The sequence below is a fragment of the Orbicella faveolata genome, unplaced genomic scaffold, assembly GCF_042242905.1.
Source record: "Orbicella faveolata isolate gen_17 unplaced genomic scaffold, um_ofav_v1 contig_48, whole genome shotgun sequence".
Taxonomy (NCBI): Eukaryota; Metazoa; Cnidaria; class Anthozoa; order Scleractinia; family Merulinidae; genus Orbicella; species Orbicella faveolata.
The window spans coordinates 12924068-12937500 of NW_028301578.1; the positions used below are offsets into that span (position 1 = coordinate 12924068).

The following is a 13433-nucleotide window of genomic DNA, read 5'->3' on the forward strand; positions in this document are numbered from 1 at the left end:
ACTTCTGAGTCAAAATTCTCAAAAATTATTTCCGTTTTATCCAAGATGTCTGCAAGAAACTTAGGAAACTCAACTCTCCTTCGCCCGCCATGTTTTCAGTGCTCTCTAGTGCTCAGTTACTCTTGTTCCTGTTGGCCGCGCTCGGCCCAGGAAGATTGCATCAATATTTGAGGTATTGGATTGAATCAATATTTCAGGCACTGGATTGCATCAATATTCGAGGTATTGGATTGAATCAATATTCCAGGTATTGGATTGAATCAATATTCCAGGTATTGGATTGAATCAATATTCCAGGTATTGGATTGAATCAATATTTCAGGTATTGGATTGAATCAATATTTTAGGTATTGGATTGAATCAATATTCCAGGTATTGGATTGAATCGTGAAAATTAAAAGATTGAATTGAACCAAAAATTTTATTTACCATTGGATTGAATGCCTTTTTCTATCTTTAAATAAAACCGTTATTTAAAGGATTAAACATATATCGCAAGGATTAAATTTTGCTACAAACGGCTTGCCATACTCCACCAATGAAAGGTCACCTTTTTTGGTCCTGGCGGACGGTCGTTTTAGCAATGACGACGGCGACGCCGAGGACGACGCCTTGTAAATAAATAAGTATTTATATTTTACACTCGAATGTCGCAACTGTGTAGATCTGTTCAGTACGCCTATCGGTCTAAAAACCTGCTCAGGCTAAACATGCGATTGCGGTACACGTTCTCCAAATACGCAGAACTTGGTCACTTCAATTCACGTTGTTGTTTTGTAGAGGGTGGCAATGAAATGTTTAAAGATTCAAAATGCACATGCAGAACCATTGTTCTGCTCATTAAACCTTTTGTTTGGTGACGTTCTCGTTGCCGTCGCCGTCGTGGCTCGCTAAAACTCCCTACACAGCTCTGATCGTAACCTCTCTACAACAGCCATCTCTCCATAATGGCAATGGCCACAAAAGTGGGCCCCAACTGCCAAAATAACTTCTCGACAACGGAACGGTGTTCCAGGTGTTTACAAAAGCCCATTTATTTTTTGTAAAAGGTCACGAAACTTGATCCGTACCGCGCGTCGTTTATCTCTGTTCCTGCTTGGTTTATGTTTTACTGATATATTTGTATTGTGTTACGTATCTATACCCCGCAATAAGCTTAAAAAACAGGTGTCATATTACACCTCTACCTCTTCTTTGTTTTTGTTTGTTGCTTTTATTGCCGAATAGATATCTTATCAGTTGAGATCTTCTTTGCAGTTTGTCCCGCAATTAGTTTCTTAATTTCTACGATCTACACTCTTTTTATAGCAGGCATATTGTTTTTCCGGCCGATTTTAGGCTGAAGAATATTCCGGTGATATTCTTTACATTGTAGCGCATGACATTTCTGTTTTTGAGTGTATTTGGTAGGGCTTTCCACAAGTTGCGCGGCAACTTTTTGGACCGAGACAGAGTCGAGGTCCATAAACTCGCGAAAAAAAGAACGAGGGCAATATCAAGCCATCTTGACCGAACAAGCTTGGTCAATGAAGGGTTTATTATATGGCTTTCGGGGAAATTTTTCTTGCGGGACACGGCGGGTAGTCCCGAGCGCGTGAGATAGCTCCATCTTGCCAGCTCGGGTAGAATAACAGCGCAAGATTTGATTCATCTTGCCCGCTCAAGGAGCTAGCCATATAATAAAATATATTCTTATAAATTAAGAGCTTACTTTACACAGTTACCGATATATGCAATTTGAACTAAACGCCCATATAAACTATGCATGAGGTCTTTCACATTTCCTGCGCAAACGAGTTGAGTTAATTTGTTGAGGACGGCTGACACCAAAATCCAGGTACCATGTTATGAGGACTATAAAACGGGAAAATCCTCCATTGCTGACTTGCTAAGCTATAATTTTAGGTTTTGTTTGCCTAGCAGCCAATGAAAAGTAAAACCTTATGGATGGAAATGTGGCAAAAGTTAAATGCTCTCCCCACGTCCTAAAGAGAAAACATTAAAGCACTTTGGCCCGCAATCGCATAAAACTGTAAAAGGGATGCAAATATTAAAACCACAGCAAATAGATTAAATAAATAAATAAATAAATAAATAAACCAGGAATGAATCAAGCAGCTAATTATTTAACAATCATTCAATTAATCATTCACGAGTAATTCAAAGAGGAATTGGCCGAACGAATGCCATTTCCAAGATGCCGTCTAAAAGTCAACCGCTTTTGTTCAAATGCATTTACTTTTTAAGTTCATTTTCAGGATCTATTGCTTTAGGTGGAAAGTTTCGCATTGAACGTTTGCCAACTGCAAGCCGGAACACTTCGACATTTGCCCCTCGATCTTCGCTTTATCCGGGGTATCAGCGACACCAGCATAAGCGAAAATGCAAACGACCACCCAAACACTTCAAAAATTTAAAAATGCTAGCGAAACTGTGGGGGTTTGTGATTGTCGTTGTCACGGTATTGATTCTAAATCAGGTTGAACAGTCGAAGAAAGGTTGAGTGTTGATCAAAAAGCTGGGTCTAGAAGAAAACGCCAGAGGTCCTTGAGGGACAGAATCACAAACTTCTGATGAGGCAAACAGCTCAAGTTGTTTTAATGACACATACAGGTTATCTACGTCCCTTGTGGAATCAACTATTTTTACAGTTACGTACATAGCTCTAAAACAAATACATAAAAGCATTTACAAATCTGCTTGTTAACTGTCAGCGAATGGCATTTTTACAGCAAAATAACCTGGTTGTGAAGCAACTTGTCGGTGAATCCTCTCGAGTGCTTGTTCAAATATATTGAAAGTCACTTTTAAATTAAAGCGAGAGTGAAATTTCATCAGGAATGAAATGTTGAAGTTTCGAACCAATTTCAAAGATTTGAAGCGAATTTTTGGACGAAATTTCCCTACGTAACCAGAAATGTTATTGCAACTTTTCACAACACCAAGCTATTAGTTTGGCCAGAGCTTCCTCACTCTACCCTGGCAAGGTTTAAGAATGCTGTGGAATCGACCCAGCTTCTGTCGCGGGTGCAGGATTGGTAGCAGTAATGAATCTCTGCTTGTACAAAGTGAAGACTCGTTTCTTGATCACAAATGAGACGCAGAGCAGGAGACCTGACGATTAAAGAGAAAATGGTTTAGAAATATTTGAAGTACAAAATGCTGGTCAATACTCAACCAGCTGTGTCAAAATCACCTTCAAATCAAAGAAAACGTTAAAATAATACTTTGTTACCCTCAGAATTTTTTTTTTTCAAAATCCTGAAAAAAAAACCTTTGGGGATAACACCGATCAACCCCAACCTAACACCCTCACCCTCTCTCCCACCGTTTTGTACGTACGATACGATACGATAACTTTATTTATACACGGTATTTTCATCAGTCTATTTACGATAATCAAGTAGTTACCTATCTTCCTAACCACAATAACGGAATAAAAATTCTTAAACATTAAAAAGTGCTTTTCATGGAGGCCGTCTGCGGATTAAGATAGCAAAATAAACCAAAAGAAATCAAAACTGTTAAGATCGTAAAAATCGTTCAGAGCCTCTGCACTTGTAAAGTAGGAACTGCCAGCACGCTTTCAGTTAACCTCGATCCTAGGCTCTCGCTGCCTTGCCTCCCTTGTCGTTAGAGAGAGCCTGGGAACGAGGTTGGCTTTTGGTCTTAAACTTTATGCCACCGCTGCTATGTGCACTCGCTCAGTTAAACAGTCAAGTCTGAATTTGATATCACATGACAAGACTCTGAATACAACCTGCAGAGATATGATACTATAACGAGTGAATGGGGAGAGGGGCCTGGGCAAGGAAACTTACCTTGACAGCTGTTGATGATGACGAATGGATATTCCAAATATGGAGTGGGATAGAAACCCAACGCAAATCCCAGGATCCAGGTGATCCCCATGACCACTGTCAATTTCAGCATAATCAGAGGCAGGCTTCTCTGGTAAGTAGGCATGTTTCCCTTCCACAAATACGAAAGAAAGGTTTACAGCACTGAGGAAAGTCCTAGTACAAACACAAGCTCCGAAAGCTTTCCAAATAATGACCCTAATTGTCCTTTTTCATTATGAAGTTAAGCAATTCGTGTCGTCCAAACTGCACAGCCTAGCATCCGGGCCTTCCCCTAATTTTCCTGCCCTTCCTAATTTCCAAAGAAAAAGCCCTGGGAACTAGGTTGTAAATGCCAGATTTTCCAAGGAGACTTGAATTGTTAATAAGACCCTGAGGTATATATTTATGCCAGGCATAATAAGCTGCCTTCTTATAATGGCGTAATATACTGCTGTCCCATAAAATGAGTAAAAACCCTTGCTTTATATCAACACCAAGTTCGAATAAACTGCGGGAGTTAAATAAACATTTAGAAGCAAGCTAATATAAAGCCCTAGTGCGTGGCTTAAACTGTGCAGCAGCCACAGTCTAAAGTAGCTAGGAGTTCTGGTAGTCTCCATTTATTGCCAAGCTAATCCGTGGCAGGCAAACTTCAAGGAAACTGGGAAAAAAAATTATGGACGTGATTCGAGTTCGTGACAGCCTTTTTCAACACCCCGAAGAAGGGCCCGTGCCGAAAAGTCTCTGGCAACCTCATTATTTGACAATTTAAAATACCTTTTTCAGATTTTTATTTCAGACCTCCAATGATGTCATGTTATTACTCCTATGGGGCGGCATGAGGACAAGCAATGTGAGAGGAAATGTAGTCCTGGCAAGGAACACAAAATTAAGCCCAACAAAGCTTCAATGCAGGTCTCGCAATTCAAAGTCCAGCGTCCTATCTAAATAAGCAGCGATACACTTTTCAAAAATACTAGGCAAGAAACTAACTTGGAAATTTTAGAAAGCGCAAGTAAATTTCAAGAGGCTAAAATGTACTTCATTGTCCATACCTGATCTTGCTGTCTGATGGCAACAACTGTGCGGATTACGGCGAAGATGTTGAAAACAAGTATGGCAGTAACGGGAAAAGCCAAAGCAAAAGTACGGGCTGGAAGAGACAGCTGGCAGCCATCTTCATTACCTGCGAGGTGAATGGTTTGTTAGATGCAGCACTGGTATACCAGATGAAATAAAGCGAGGCTATTTAGAAACAGTTTTGAAATGTGGCGTTTCATTGCCATTATCCGATGGAGGAGAAGTACTCTGAAAAGTTGCTTGGTGCTCCGCCCTCTCTTCCAAAACCTGCCCTTCAAATAGAGTCTTCTTTGATCTTCCTAGATCCAACAACTCTATCACTAGGAAATTAAAGCCAAAACTATTTCTGTTTTTTTAGTAAACAGCGGCTAGGGGCAGGGGTACTCACACCAGCATTTTGTTGCCGGGTTGCTCAAAAGGTTCTCCGGTGCTCATCTACACATATAGATGGAGAGACGTCCTGTCAGAGTAAAATGTCTCGCCCAAGAATGAAACGCTACTTCCCAGGCCAGGGCTAGAACCCGATGGAAAGTTTGAGGCCGCTCTAACCTGCTAGCAGTCTCTTGCGTGTTTGGGCTGGGAACGTGGGTGGCGAAGCCGCGAGAGACATCCCCGAGACAAGGAGGAACCCGAACCCCCACGTCGTGCGTTCCACCAATGCGCGACATTCGTAAATCGTGAACTGGTTCGTGCGCCAAAGCGAAAAGCTAGATAGCAGCTTAAGTGCGAGACTCAAGCTAAGGCCTTTTCAATGTACTGTGCACTAAGAAACTTACCATAATGAACATTCCCAGTGTTTGTCATTTGCAAAACCGCACAGATCCCAACAACAACAAGAGGAAATCCCCAAGAAAACACATTGCCACGAATATATGACGTTCGTCGTGAGTTAATCACAAGTGGGTTGTGCAGATCTACATCTTGGCGAAAAAAATGAAATTAAAAATAACCATTGTTCTACTTCATAATGTTTCGATTATGTTTTTGTAAGAAAAAATAAAATGATGATATAAATAATCATCATCATCATTATCATCATCATAATAAAAATGATAATATTAGCGACGCGCGGGAAAAAGTGTGCGAGCGTGACACGATTTGTTTTGGTTTTATTTCTGATCGAATGACAAAGTGGCGCGATTATTTTTTAAGCCAGTCGTGCAGCGTAACAATCCAAAACCAAAGAAAACGCGACAGTCAATTGAAAACAGCTCAAATTTACTTACTCAAGGATGAGAAGGTTCTCTGTGTGTGTCGTCTGCGATAACGCTCATCCAGAAGAATACAGTTAGGACGAAGTAATGCAAGAGGGCTCCCATCACAGCACAGACGGCCGAGGAAACAATATCCGGGTCTGAAACAAAGTACACTGACTGCATGGCTATCAATGCGCATGACAGGTGCATCACTTTCTTACCGGGATAGGTCCGCAACTCAGCAAACAGGAAATACGTCATCAGCAGGAATAGGAGGGATATGATTGACAGGGAGAACCCAGCGTAAGTGATAATACGGAGCACAAGCGAGTCATTGGGAGGTTTCTGGTCTTCAGCAGCCGGGGTCAATGCCGGGGTCGCTTCCCTGGTGTAGTTAAGAGAGAATTTCGCGGAGCACAAAATTAACGTTTGGTTAACCAGAGTAAAGCTGTCGTTATTGTAGAGCTTTCGGTAAGGTATTATGAAGACGGAATTGTTACTTAAGACACGAAACTCGCGCGAGGGAAAGCGAGGGCCCCAACACTTGTTTGTTGCATTGGTGCTGTTAATGCGGCCGGTGTTCACACGGCCGGTGTGAACTGGCAGACACTTTTCCTGAAATGGGTCGTAAACCTCGTTTGTCTGACAGGTCTGAACATTCATGTGCACAGTCATTTTGACAGGAGCTCGAGTTGGAGTCTTGGCCTTAGTTGAGAATGTAAAAAAAACAGAACGCAATCTCGGAGGAAAACGCCAAGTCAAACCACAAAGAATAGTTTGGTTTACTACCAGACTCGGATCTGACAAGAGGGCGCAGTGGGTATTCTTAAAAATTAACCCGTCTCTCTCTACTTTAATACTATTTGCATAGGAGCGGCACAACTGTGTCATCTCGGTTTCAGGTCTCATGTTGGCCTCTAATGGTGTGATAAGGCATTTTTCTGGAGTTACGTTCCCAACAGGAAACACTTCCCAAAATACGTTAGCAGATCTGATGTCTTGTATAGTAACATTTTCGAGTCCGCCGGGCTTTCTGACCATCAGACTCCAAAAGTGAAGGTTACGTGACCTGCCGTGACACATGGCACAGTATATGTTGGCATAAGTGACGTTACTTGTCATGTCAAGTACTGGTAAAGCCACAGCAGGATTAGCCGTGTAATTGGTGGATAGACACGCACGCGCAATATCAACGTTTCTCCAAGGTGATGGACAGCTGTCGATCATGATGTAGCCGAAGATTGAGTTCTTTTCGTCTGAGGGTACCCTTCTACAGGATAGTTTCCATGGTTTGGTTTCCGGCTTTGGCGTGTGAAGAGTATGCCTTACAAAAAACGCAGCAAGAAAATCAAACTTTTGCCTCCATGTTGCATGATGTAATCATGTCAAGACGGAATTCACCGGAAGTTAGAGTAACAAGCGGACAAAAACTTTGTATCAAGATTATTTACATCGTATTGGAAGCTTCACTACGACTGTTTTAAATATCTTCTGAAAAAAAAAAAAAAAAAAAAAAAAAAAAAATATATATATATATATATATATTTCTAACAACACCAAACGTTGAAAACAAATGTTGAACTTCGCATGAGTCACTTGAAAGTGCTGATGAAATGAAACTGATGATGAAATTTTACCTGTGTTTGCACAATTTCTCTGAAATTTGAAATTTATTTTCTTTCGTTCCAAAGGGAAATTGTTTTCGGTGTTATTTCAGGCAATTATTTACATCTTTAGCTTTAAGAAAATGTAAAAATGACTGTAAAATACTTAACATTATTCTGGTACCAGATTTTTGTCCACTTAGAACTGAAATTGCTAGATTTTCTATCGGATTTCGTCTTAAACCTATATTCTGCTGACCCAGAGGAAACTGCCTCCTCGCTAAATCGCTGCCTAAATCGCCGACGAAGTTCAGGTTAAAGTAATGAAACTTGTACTAGTACTTTGTATAGTGTGATAGTCTGGATGAGCGTAGTTCTGAAGAACTATTGTTGGTGACGTTTGCCGACGTTTCGACCACCTAAGCGGAAATCATCTTTAGACTGGCAGTTTCGACCTTAGCGGAAGTCATCTTTAGAGTCACGTGAATAGTGTTTGGCCGTCGATGGTGTTATAGGTCTGGTCTGTTGAAGCTGACTGGTCAGTTAAGTCGTGATGGTATTGGCTGTAAGACTTGATGATGTAAAGTTTGTCAATCGTTCTGATACGTCTTTTATTGTTGGTCGAATTAATTCGCTCTGTTTGAGGTCCATTTGTCGGTTTCGTTTGTGTCGTAAATCAGAGAAGATATTTTGAAATCTGCCAAACAATAAAAAATTGACAGTGAATTCGTGAAGAGCTGTAAAGATCCTGGAAGAAATGCCTCATTTAACACAATTTTCCTTGATTATTTTCCCTGTGGAAAATAAACAAATGAGGTGACATGATGCAGAAAAGAATAACGTGTGAACGTAAAGAAGGTCGAGCACGAACAAGAAGCTCAAGGGGTATTCAGTGAACCAGAATACTACATCGTTTTTTCTTAGAGACCGGGGGGGAGGGGAAGGGAATGGGATCAACAAACTCACCACTTATCGTAATCCACACAGCAATCACCAATCTCTTTACAGGATCGATCGCAATAACAATTTCCCCATAACAAATGCTTCCGGCTGTAAGGAGGACGGGTGACGTTCATATAACACGATGCTCGGGAGTCATTGCAAATTGATCTAGGACCATAATCTTGCACCAATGTTTGAAACTCAGAGCACAGCGTTGTTTGAGTGTCCTGGAATGGTTGACAAGGGCCTGGGTACTCTGCAAAATGTTACAAATTTTTACAAATCGCGTCTGGTACTACCGTCTCAGGATATCTGCTTATTTTGACAGAAACAGAGATTATAGTCAAAATCTTATTGATCTAGCTAGCTTGCAACATGAAGTTCGGAAACACCATTCGGAATGAAGTTGCAGGTCATTACCAACTTTGTTCCCAGTGTCTCTCGCTGTCTTAGGGCGGGAAAAAGACAGACCATGGGAACAAGGTTGGGTCAAGATTCTTCGTTCTTAAATCCATTAATGATTTATTAGGTTAAAACAAACTAAATCATGACCTTGACAGTGTTTGGATGTCTGATCTTAATTAGCACAGATTTTTATGATTTTATTTCTCCGTTTTCTCCTTAGTTTTAGTTTCGATTGAGAAGATATATCAAACACTCAAGACAGTGTTTGACCACATTTCCAAACACCTCGAAGTTTGTCAAAAATACTTCGCCACACGTCGTATTTTCAACTCTATTCTCGGAGTTTGGAAATGTGTTTTATTACGGTGTTTCGTGTTTGATATTACCACTTAGCTTGTAACATAAGGTTCGGAGAGAACTCAATCAGTGTTATTGGTCTGTATCAAGAGCCCGGGGGTCTCCCATATGAAAAGTTCGAGGATGTTTATCGGAAGATTTGAGTTAAACCCCTCAAGGGGAACAACCTGGGCGTGGCTCTAGCCTTATTCAACCCCTAAAAGATACCACTTAAAACTGAACAGGGCGCGCTAGTTGGCCGGATTCGAGAGATCGGTGGAAATCAAGCCTAAAAAAAGGGACAAAGAGCGTTATATTATTATTTTGAATGCACTCTCAAAACATGCTTTGACAGCTAAAAATAATGGCGTTTCGTCATGAACAGCCCACAAAAACAACTTTATTAACGTGTCTGGATAAAATAGCCGAGGATGAAACCCTCCACTAATTGGGGACACCTAAAAGTTAAGATCAAGAAACAGATTACAGCATTAAAAGTGAGTGATGGCCAGAATTCCTGCTTTATGCCCTTAAGTGGGACGACGAGCATTCCCGACCTTTTCATGTGGGAGTCACCTACCTCCGCGGGTCAAGAGACTCATAGTCTTTCGGTTGTATTTAAAATTAAAGCAAAAATCGTAATCTGGCATGTCCCGCAGACACCCTGGGAAAGGTGAGTCTGTCGCAAAGGTACCATCCAGAACCCACGGGTGCAGAATATTGAACTGGTTGGCTGGGAAATGCAATATAAGGAATAATTGTAGAAATTCCTGGACTAACATAATTTACTTCTTAATGCAAAGTGTCTGCTTTTTTGAAAATGGTTTCAGTAAAAGAGTCTCACCTTTCCACTAAGTGGAAACGACGATCAAAGATGAAAACAATCAAAATGTCCTTAACTTTTGACTTACTTACTCAAACACGCAGTTACTCTCGCGTGCAACAATCAAGCCCGCCCGCTTACACGCAGGCACGCACGCTCCCATGCTCGTTTCTTACCATTTAGCTGTGCCTCTGTAACTGCAAACTGTTGGCTTCCAAAAAACGGACCAAACGCAACAAGGATGGTAACAAAACACAATGATAGTTTTCCCATCTCAGATGAACTGACGGCCTAGATCATATTAGAAAAAAAAAATTCAGACAGAAAACAGAAGTCCCATGAGAATCATATTGTATGCGCCACGACAGGAGCCCATGACCAAGCAATAAAAGTTGAATTTGTTGCTGCGTTTTATGTGATGAAATTGACCTTGACAAGTACTGTTAGTTTGAGCCAGTGTTTTCTGGGTTACTTGATAATCGCATAACACAGCCTTTCTTTTGTTATCTCTGTTTTCACCTGAGACAGGCCCTGTTAAAAGAGCACTGAGACTTTCTTTATATTTGTTAAGCTACATTATTAGACTAATCAGCGCAGCACAAGCGAATTAGTTGCGCTCGATCGCGAGTGCGACTCCATGTTGCGTGGTTCAGTTTAGAAATTCGACGGCTTCAAGGGCAGGAAAGTTTAATATTAGCAGTTATTCATTCAACCTAAAACCTCCCTTGGTTGTAGTAACAGGAAGAGATCACTAAATGATCATGGAAACAAACGAAGTACAAAAGAAGGTGTATCGACATCGTCTGCCTCTTTTTTAAGAGTGAAATTGAGCCTAAGCGGCCCGCGACGGAAACAGTATTTTTCGCAGGAAATGTTGTTGACTCAAGGGTATAATACATATGGAGGCTAAGGGCCCGCGCCATGGGCTCCTCGTCAGCAACATGGTTTTTCACATCATAATATCTCGTTTTTCTGTCTCAGTGAGTTCATTTTGAGAAACAACAACATCCACAACAACATCCACAACAACAACAACAACAACAACAATACAACATGTTGAGGAAGAGGTTGTTGTTATTCATCGTGGTAGATGCAATAATAAATCCTCACTGGTACACACGTAGGGTCAAGGAAGCTATTTACATAAGACTTCACCCTAATAACATCAACAGGGAGAGTGGAATTGAAATTCCTGAAGCATGGATAACCACGATCAAAAAACACAACAACAGGAGAACGGTACAACAGCGGACCACTGAGGGAACAGCTACTTGCCGGAACAACGGAACGATAGGAGGATCGAAATGCACCAATCACAGCTGACCTTTGTGATATAAATGATACCGTGCAATCAGTCGACCTTATCGCCTGAAGAAGACTAGCAGTAAGCAGTCGAAACGTCGCGATCTACATCTCAAGTGACTACATCGTGAGACAAACGATAATACAATTTATTATAACAATACAACAGTCAGAAACAGAAATCAATATTTTAACGCAGGTTTAGCTGTGGGTTCTAGTATTTAACTTTTCAAATAACAGCTACTGCTGTGGGGTAGAGGTTTTTTTCTTGACTGCTAGGTATTCATTTTACCCCAAATAAAACTAACAAGTTTTCTCCAGTTTTGATCTTTAGACAATACCGTTCCTGTACGAGCGAGGATCGACTTTCTGAAATTTTGGCGCACGAAAACTGGGGCGAGAGGAAACAAGGCGGAAGAGGGAGGTCCTGCTAACACCCTAGGTCGCTCATCTCTAAAATATTAATGAAACAATTTTTCTAATTGCCCTTTGCTGGATACGTGATGTTTATAACGTAACAGACTTGTTGCTAGGAACATCCAACGCCCCCTCACGGAATAATTGAGTGAATATTCGTTGTTTGATTTAAAACTGATTATTCAATTTTTGTGCTTATGGAACAATGCAAAATAATTGCAGAATTGAACATTATGTTCGCTGTATGTTTCCTGGAAAATTCAAAAAGAGCAAGAATTAATTAACGATTTAATTTGTCTATCTGGAGCTGGCCAAGACCACATGCAAAATTAAATTAAAATTAATTACTTTCTTAAAAACTTAACTGATCAGCTCATTGAACTGAAGGGACAACACACAGGGAAAAAGATTGATCGGCAAATTAAGATATCTTTTTTTTTTGCCAGTAGCCTATGCTCAGTTGATCCGTTCAAGAGAAATTGTTGTCTCGTCTCCGATATTCCTTTAACTGATTTGAAAGCTTTATTCCCTAGAGATGACAAGTGTCCTTTAATATATCGAAGAAAAAGCTTAGCATAGTTTAGTAAAAATAAAACTGTTTTCTCTTTCTGCACTGAACAGTCGCGGTTTTCGGATCTTTCTGTGAATTCACTCTTTAATGCTGTACATTTACAGACATTTTCCATTTAATGTTTTGGTTCAAACGTTTTGTATCTAGAGGAGTTACTCGATTTTGGATTTTGGCAGTTAAACATATATGTATTTAACAAATTTTACGATTTCAAGCGATCTTTTGTACAAATTCCTCGTCGTCTCATATGAAATTGCAACAACTTGCTAGTTCCTTTTCCGGCATAAAAACGTAAATGTGGCGTCCATGCTGTACATTTATAATTACAGACCTTTTCCATTTAATATTTCTTTTGAAACGTTTTGTATCTAGAAGAGTTACTTACTTTTGGATTTTGGCAGTTTAACATATATGTATTTAGCAAATTTTACGATTTCAAGGAGTCTTTTGTACAAATTCCTCGTCGTCGAATATGAAATTGCAACAGCTTGCTAATTCATTTTTCGGCACAAAAAGGTAAAACCTAGGTTACTCCTTGTTTACTGGAGATTGTGAACTAATAAGAAAGTTAGAAATGCCATTACTCCGGAGTTAAACATTTACCTAACAGGAATGAATGTTACATACCAAGCGCTGTTCCTTAGTCACGGCAACGCCTTGATTGAAACACTTCTACTCGCGATGAATCGCAAGATGAACTGAGGAGAGACCGTCTAGAGCCGAAAATAAAAAGAGAACGGATAATGGAATAGGAAATAACGGCGATGACGTTGTAACTAACAGCGCTATTTTCTACGCCTACGATTTTGGCAATCATCGGTAAAACCTAAAGAAAGTAAGACAGGAGTCCAGGAAACGGCCAAATTTAATCACGCCTTAGAAAATTAAGCTGAATTCTCCACATCAAGAAGTAAC

General features: G+C 40.4%; 1 pseudogene across 1 annotated transcript; it reads right to left on the bottom strand.

Moving 5' to 3' along the window:
• Window positions 1-2568: 2568 nt before the first annotated feature.
• LOC110069759 (uncharacterized) lies at window positions 2569-7495 on the bottom strand (annotated as a pseudogene). The gene is made up of 5 exons (XR_016204568.1): window positions 6145-7495; window positions 5699-5842; window positions 4898-5028; window positions 3822-3972; window positions 2569-3114 (listed from the first exon to the last, which is right to left on the bottom strand). The product of XR_016204568.1 is annotated as an uncharacterized LOC110069759 (transcript).
• Between the last annotated feature and the right edge of the window lie 5938 nt (window positions 7496-13433).